The 7965-nt window shown below is 32.8% G+C and overlaps 1 long non-coding RNA gene across 1 annotated transcript; it reads left to right on the top strand.

Annotated features, from left to right (window-relative positions):
- LOC108661724 lies at positions 805-5756 on the top strand. The gene is made up of 3 exons (XR_001927497.1): positions 805-837; positions 1311-1511; positions 5476-5756. It is a non-coding gene; the product is annotated as an uncharacterized LOC108661724 (long non-coding RNA).

The following is a 7965-nucleotide window of genomic DNA, read 5'->3' as shown; positions in this document are numbered from 1 at the left end:
TTATGGAAAATGAGTTCAAATGGTTAATTTTTAGGTTTTATAAACAAAATGTGTTTAAATGAAATGATTTTATAAATTGTCTTGAAATTGAATGATGGCTTTGAAAATAGAGTAATTGGAGACCACTTGATGTGTTATAAATTTATGGTTCTAATTGATTGGCTTATGACAATATTGGCATGAATGGCTGAATTGGTAAATGTGCTAAAAATGTATGAACTGTTGATTTGCCTTGAGAGGCTGTAAAATAAAATAATTGCCATGTCATGCTATCGTAAATTTAATTATATGGTGGGTTTAGCTTGCTGCAGTGAGCGGGTTCTATGGACCAGCCTATTAGAGGGGCATGAAATTCGGTTATATATGTACCTCGGTCAAAAAGGCGCGTAGGGTATCTCCTGAGGTATGGTTAGAGTTCACGTCACGCCGAACCACCTCGTGATGATGAACTCCACTAACACTAAGGAACGATTGTGTTTTTCAAACTAAAAAAATATGTTTACGTGTATACGAAATTTTTAACAGCCTTGGCAGACTCGGTTGATGCCTCGGCCAAGGTATTCCCGAGAATGATTTTGGCAGGAGCCAAGCTTTTAAGATACTCATAAGCCATGTTGGTTATTTAAATGAAATGAATATTTATGTTATGAAATACATATTGAGATGGAATATTTTAATCGTCTCTATTTACTCGACTTTAGATATTTTGGATGATGTTTGTTTACTTATTGGGATTATATAATCTCACCACCCTCCTTTCCACCCATTTCAGGCTCAAAATAGGCTGTAGATAGCTGATTTCATCGAGGCTACCATTGGATTTACATCCTCCAAACTGTAGGTTCACAATCTTCCTTCCTTTTGGTTATTCGGGAGCTCACTAGTTATTGTAAATTAAATTAAATACTCTGGCTTACTGTATTATAGTATGTATGAATTTATTTTGCTTTTATGCTGCAAAAATTATTTATGTATAACTCTAAAAATATTGTTTTATAAAAAAATAGAATATTTTATTGAATATTTCTTTTATTTTTTTTATTATATCTAAATAATCATAATTTCATTTTAAATGAAGGTTTTAGACGTTTAAACTTATATTTGATTATGAATTATGTGTTTTGTACTCGCATACTATATTTTTAGCTGGTTTCGAAATTTTCAAGGAAAGATGACCAAAATGCCCCTATGAGACAGAAATCATTTTTTTTATTGTTTTAAGCTGAAAATAGCTTAAAATCTTTTAAAACATGATATTTGGCAATGGTTACTCATAAGGGAAATGAGAAACTGATATTAAAGCCTTGCAGAGTTTCGGTTGGCATTCCGGGTAATGAGTGTCTATCAGGACACCGCGGTCGTTTTCACGGACTCGAGGGGAGTACCGGGTCGTGACACAAGGCATATGACAGGAAATGAAATGTTGTTTACTCAACTGGATAAGAAAAAGGGTGGTACAATATCATTTGGAGATGATTCAAAAGGCAGAATTCATGGTATAGGAACCATTGGTAAAAATTCTTATGCTTAAATCAATCATGTTTTGTTTGTTAAAGGCTTAAAGCATAATCTATTAAGTATCAATCAACTGTATGACAAAGAATTTAAAGTATGTTTTGATTCACATAAATGTGAAGTTATAGATATTAGTACCAACAAAATTGCATCCATAGGAAAAAGAATAAAAAACATGTATGTTATATTTCTTGAAGATCTTGAGCTAGATTGTGAGTCATGTCTTATGGTAAATGATGAAAATGATAACTGGTTATGACATCAAAGACTTGAACATGCAAGTATGCATACCATTTCAAAACTAATGAGAAGAAATTTGGTTATTGGATTGCTTGAAATTAAATTTGAGAATGATAAGATTTGTGATGCTTGTCAATTAGGGAAACAAGTTAGAACATATTTTAAAGCCAAAAATATTATTTCAACCTTTAGACCTCTTGAAGTGTTGCATATAAATCTATTTGGTCTAATCAACATAACTAGCTAAGGAGGTAAATCATATGGTTTTGTGATAGTTGATGACTATTCAAGATATACTTGGGTCTAGTTCCTTGCTTACAAAAATGATGCATTACCTACATTTTGCAAATCACTGTAAGAGAGTTCAAAATGAAAAAGGACTTCTCATTGTCAGCATTAAAAGTGATCATGGAGGTGAGTTTGAAGGAGATGAATTTGAAAATTTTTGCAATGAAAAAGGGTTAGATCACAACTTTTTTGCACCTAGAACACCTCAACAAAATGAGATTGTTGAAAGAAAAAATTGAACTTCAAAAGAAAGGCTTGAACCATGCTTTGTGAAAACAAACTACCAAAGTATTTTTGGGCAGAAGCTATCAATACAGTAGCCTATATTCTAAACAGAGTTTCAATAATGGCCATGATATCTAAAAGTCCCTATGAATTGCACAAAGGCAAAAAACCAAACATTTCCCATTTTAGAAGTTTCGGCTGTAAATGTTTTGTTTTGAACAATGGAAAACATTTTCTTGGAAAATTTAATGCTTAGAGTGATGAGGCAATATTTCTAAGATATGCATTAAACTTAAAAACATATAGAATTTTCAACAAAAGAACTTTAATAATTAAAGAGTCCATTCATGTAGTTTTTGATGAAACTAATGTTGTACAAAAGAAAGATTTTGTTGATGATAATGATGCAGAGGACCTTGAGAGACAAATGGAAGAAATGAGCCTAGTGAAGAAGTAAAACAAAGAAAACTCTCATGAAAGAGAAGTAGAAGTTTCATCTTTAGAAGATCTGCAAAGAGTTAAAAATCAACACAATGATCTTCTAAAAAGTTGAAAATATGTCAAAGACCACCCACAAGAGCAGATAATTGGTGATCTTTCAAAAGGAGTTAGAAACAAAATAGGAGTTAAAGAAACATGCAAATACTTAGCTTTCATTTCACAAATTGAGCCTAAAAACTTCGAAAAAGCTAAAAAGGAAGAAAGTTGAATGATGGCCATACAAGAAAAACTTGAACAATTTGAAAGAAATAGAGTATGGACATTAGTTTCAAGGCCATTCAATCACCCAATTGTTGGTACAAAGTGGGTGTTTAGAAACAAGGTAGATGAACAAGGTAATGTAATAAGAAACAAAGCTAGGCTAGTTGTTCAAGGATATAATCAGGAAGAAGGTATTGACTATGATGAAACCTTTGCTCTTGTTGCCAGGTTAGAAGCCATAAGGTTATTACTTACATTTGCATGTTTCATGAATTTCAAACTATTTCAAATGGATGTGAAAAGTGCATTTTTAAATGGCCTTATTCAAGAAGAAGTTTATGTCAAACAACCCCCTGGTTTTGAAGACTTTGAAAAACTTGACTATGTTATTAAATTGCATAAGGCCTTATATGGATTAAAACAAGCTCCAAGAGCTTGGTATTAAGCTCCAAGAGCTTAATTTCATCCTTGAGAATTCAAAACTAAAAGCTTATGGAGGTTGTGGAAGGGATTTAGAATGGGATTAGGCCTTAAAAGGGAAAATTTGCCCAAATTTGGACCTAAGAAGTCGATCCCAATGCAGAGAGGGTCGACCTTGTGAAGTAAAAACAGAGAAAGTCTATGCATTCTAGTCCAAGATTAACTATATACCCTTTATAGTCGATCCTATGAAGGAAAAATGAATGAAACATGAACCTTCTGATCAAAGATTGGCCCTCAACCCTTTATAGTCGATCCTACATTGCCTAGACACTTTAGGCAGGCTTAAAAGCCCTACAACTCGAGACTCACTCATTTTTCTCCTATTTCCTTATTCTTCAACCCATTTTTCTCAAATTTCATACCTTTCATGACCTTCAAAATGCATCATCAAATCTTGGATTCTAAGTGCTAAAGATAAGGATTTTCACTCTCAAAACTTGGTTTTGATGATTTTTGTTTTCTCTTTCTAAAAGCTATAAATTTTTCTAGGTTTTTAAGATTTGGCTAGACCTCTCCACTAGAAGCTCACCAAGGTGGAAAAATAGGTAAAATAAGCTGTTTAATTGTTGGGTATAAGGTTTGGATGAAAGATTTATGGAAATTATTGGGAATAATTGAAGATTAAATAGAGTTAGAAATGGGTATTCAAGGTGTTTCGAAAATTTGAGAATATTGATGATTAAACCTCATTTTTAGGTGCTATTTGAGTAATTTGAGTTTGTTGAAAAAGCCAAGCTTTCAACAAAAGGTGCCAAGAGGAAAAGGCACGCTTCAAGAGGTGGGTTTGTCTACGATTAGTTGAATGATTTCCAATTTGGAAATTTGAAATGAAAAATGATAGTTTTGCATAGACCCTAACATTTTGTCAATTTGACTTTGAGATTCATGACTTTGATTTAGTCTTGGCTTTTAAACTTCGATCGTGTTCGCAATTGAATTCATCCTTTGTTTGGAAATGGACTTTGAACCTTTTGATTTTGGATGGTGAATGGATACACCTTTTCATATGGAAACAAACATTTGAATATTAGAATATAAAACAAAATGTTCTAATGATGTGTACTTGAGTTATGGACCTGTAGTTAGTGGCAGTAGCCACTAGCCATTGTACACAATATTGAGCTTTGGTTGATAGTCAATGGAGTTCTACCTTTTGATTTGGTTTCCTTGGTAGTTGATACGATCCTACCTCCTTGATATACGATCGATGACTATCATGTATTCGACCACTTTGGTGCTACGGCATACTTTGATTTGGTTATCCATGCTATCTACGCTCCACGATATCTTTGAAATGATATTCAACTCTATGGAATTGGGTTCAATATTTGTTTCGATTTTGGACTTGCATTTTATATTATTTTGAATTGGACTTTGGATTTGGTATTTGTTTAGACTTCAGTCTTTGGATTTGGCATTTGTTTTGACCTTGGTGTTTCAATTTTGGCATTTGGATTTGGTGTTCATCTCAAACTTGATCTTTGGATTAGGTATTTGCCCTGACATTGGTTTTTAAACTTGATTTATTCAATTTAGTATGTATTATAAAATTCAATAATTTTCTTTAAGGGTTTTCTAAAAGTGTTGATATTATTTTATTTTTAACACTAAACCTTTGTTTTCCTCAACATCTCGCACAAAAGCTTTTAAACTCGATATTTATTAATTATTTTCTTAGAAATATTTGAACGTTTTACAAACTATTATTCTCATTTCAAGAGCTTACGAATGGGTTTTCAACTAAACCTAATAAAATCCTTTTAAATGAGTTTTTATTCGTCGAGATGATGGTTTGAGATTTCTTGCACCTTAGGATGATTAATTTGGCTTGGCAATTAAATTCTCAAACTATTTGAGTATGTGATATGTTTGAAAGGAAAACTTTGATATTGTTTGAAATGGATCACTTGCATTATTTTAAAAAGTGTCTTGATAAACACTTTCCTTTTAGCTTGTCCCCCCATCATATCTACTTAGGGAATTATTTATAACTCACATATGTAAGATGCATTTGTTTTGCAGGTCAGTAGTGGCTTGGCTCACTGTCCTTGGGAAAAGCCAATACTTCTGTCAGTCTTGGTAGCTGAACATATGGCATCCACTAAGCGTTAGCCCTTTTGTTTTAAGTTGTACTCCATTGGTCCTATTTGGTTTGGTCATTTATGTTTGACTATCATGGATAATATCTTGCTATGTCTTGTATTAACGGACATATATTTCGAAAAAATTACCATGGGATGGCTACACTTTGTATTTGCCATAGGATGACCTATGTATGTTACTTGATATGTGCTGCTTTCGCATTTTGAGCATGTTATCATGCAAACTAATATAACACATTCTTGTGAGATATAATATGTTCATGCTTGTTTGATATATGGTTCCATGATGAGTCCCATGAGAAAATTTCAAGCATTTGATTTATTTGTTCATATTAGGCTTGCATAGGTTAAAAAGGTCACTCCCATCAATACCCTTGCGCCGGTCATGACCTTGGATTTGGGTCGTTACAAAATTCCAAAATGTCTTTGATTACTATTGTCACTTAATTGAAAGCTATAAGCAACAGTAAGCAGCATGGAAAAAGAAATGAAGTAACTAGTGCAAAATCAATGTGATTTGGCCCACAACCAAGAGAGACTCCATGATAGGATGAACAAAACAAAACCAACCATAGTTCTCAATCTTGATAGTTAAGAATTTGATACTGATTTTGACTAGTAGGCATATGCATCAACATTTGCATACATTTTGTTCATACTGATATGATTGTATTGCAAATGATCTTTTGTATATGAATTGACCTAATGAAAAATCTTCTTTCCTTATATCTTTTTTGACATTGCTTTCCATGCTTACTGATGATTGATTGAACTTTCTTGCTATGAATGCCTCTATGATCTTATTCTCAAATGATGACTGATAATTATTTATAACCAGTGCTACTAACGATTTATCTTTCTATGAGTTTTTCTTCCTTTATTTCTGTACTCCATTTTCTTTTCCTTTTTGATATAACAAAAAAAGGGAGAAATATAGTGAGTAAATTTGCATTTAAATTTTCATTCATGTTGGTTGGATTTTTCAAAATGGTTTTTCAAGGGTACTTTCAAACTTAAATGCAAATCTTTTGAGAAAAGCATAAATTCAAGGGTATGTAACACCCCTCAATTTTCGATGTAAATTAAGTTAGTTTATGATATGTTATGTATGCCAAGTGTTTGAGAATATATATGTACATAAATGGGCACTTAGGAAAATTTTGAGGAAACATGTGATAAATCCCATAGTTTGAGGTTTTGATCTAAGTTTGATGTTATGTTTATGAATTTGTGTGTATGGGATTAAGTTAAATGAATGATTTGAGGTGTGATATTAACACAGAATGATTTTGGGGTGATAAACTTGGATTTTTGGAAGCTTAAAAATGCCTATAGGGGAAGATGTATCGATACATCTCCTCATGTATCGATACATTTAAAGATGTATCGATAGATTTGGAAATTGGATGAACATTTATCGATACATTGCCTAAATGTATAGATACATCTAAAGTAAAGAGCACTCAAGACCATTCAACTTGAAATGTATCGATACATTGCCCCAATGAAACATTGCCAAATGTATCGATGCATCACTGAGAAAAGGTAAAAATAAAAAGGGGTTCACTAGCATTTCACCCATTTAACAAAAACCCCCAAAGTCTCTTTCTCTACCATCTTAAAACCCTAAGGCCCCAAATAGATTTTTGGAGCTATTTGGAGCTAATTTGAACTTAGGAAACACCTCTAGAGGTAAGATTAAACATTTTTACTAATTATTTCTCAATTTAATCGATTAAATTCTAAGAAATCTAGGTTTTCTAACTTTAGTGAATCTTTCTCTATTTAACTAGAATTTGGAGCCAAGATTCATGCAATCTAGCTTCTAAGGTATGGGTTTAGTTCGTTAATGAAGGATTTGAGCTGAAATAGTTAGATTTCTAAGATTTGGTTAATTGTAAAAAAGCTAGCATTTTTCGAAAGCTAGGATTTAATTAACAATTGGATGTTTTGATGTGATCTTAAGAGGAAACAAAGTAATTGGACGTGCTAATGAGCTAGAGGATGATTGGAGGCTAAAGTTGAGCTCGACGGTGGGATTACTTCCAATTTGTCACTGTGAGTAGGTTTGAATTAAAAATGCATGTGATGCATCATGCCTTGATGAAGGCACTGCCATGGTATTAGAATGTGTGTATGTATATATATATGTATATATATGATTGCCTAGATGTAAGTGCCCAAGTTTAAAAACCAAACTGTGGAATGGGTGTTTGTGTGTTGTGATGTGAGCCACATGGGTGGCTTATGCTGTGCGTACCTAGACTAGGATGTCTAGAGGCTATAATGAACCCTAAGAGTAGATTTTCCTAGGTGGAGGATATGTTAAGAGAATTTGATCCAATGATGCCATGGAGATTTAAAGGCACTTAGAACCTAACCGAGCTTAAAGATGATTAAAGCTCGATAA

Source organism: Theobroma cacao, chromosome 4 (assembly GCF_000208745.1).
Source record: "Theobroma cacao cultivar B97-61/B2 chromosome 4, Criollo_cocoa_genome_V2, whole genome shotgun sequence".
Taxonomy (NCBI): domain Eukaryota; kingdom Viridiplantae; phylum Streptophyta; class Magnoliopsida; order Malvales; family Malvaceae; genus Theobroma; species Theobroma cacao.
The sequence above is the reverse complement of the archived record's forward strand: the minus strand, read 5'-3'. Positions and strand labels throughout refer to the sequence as shown.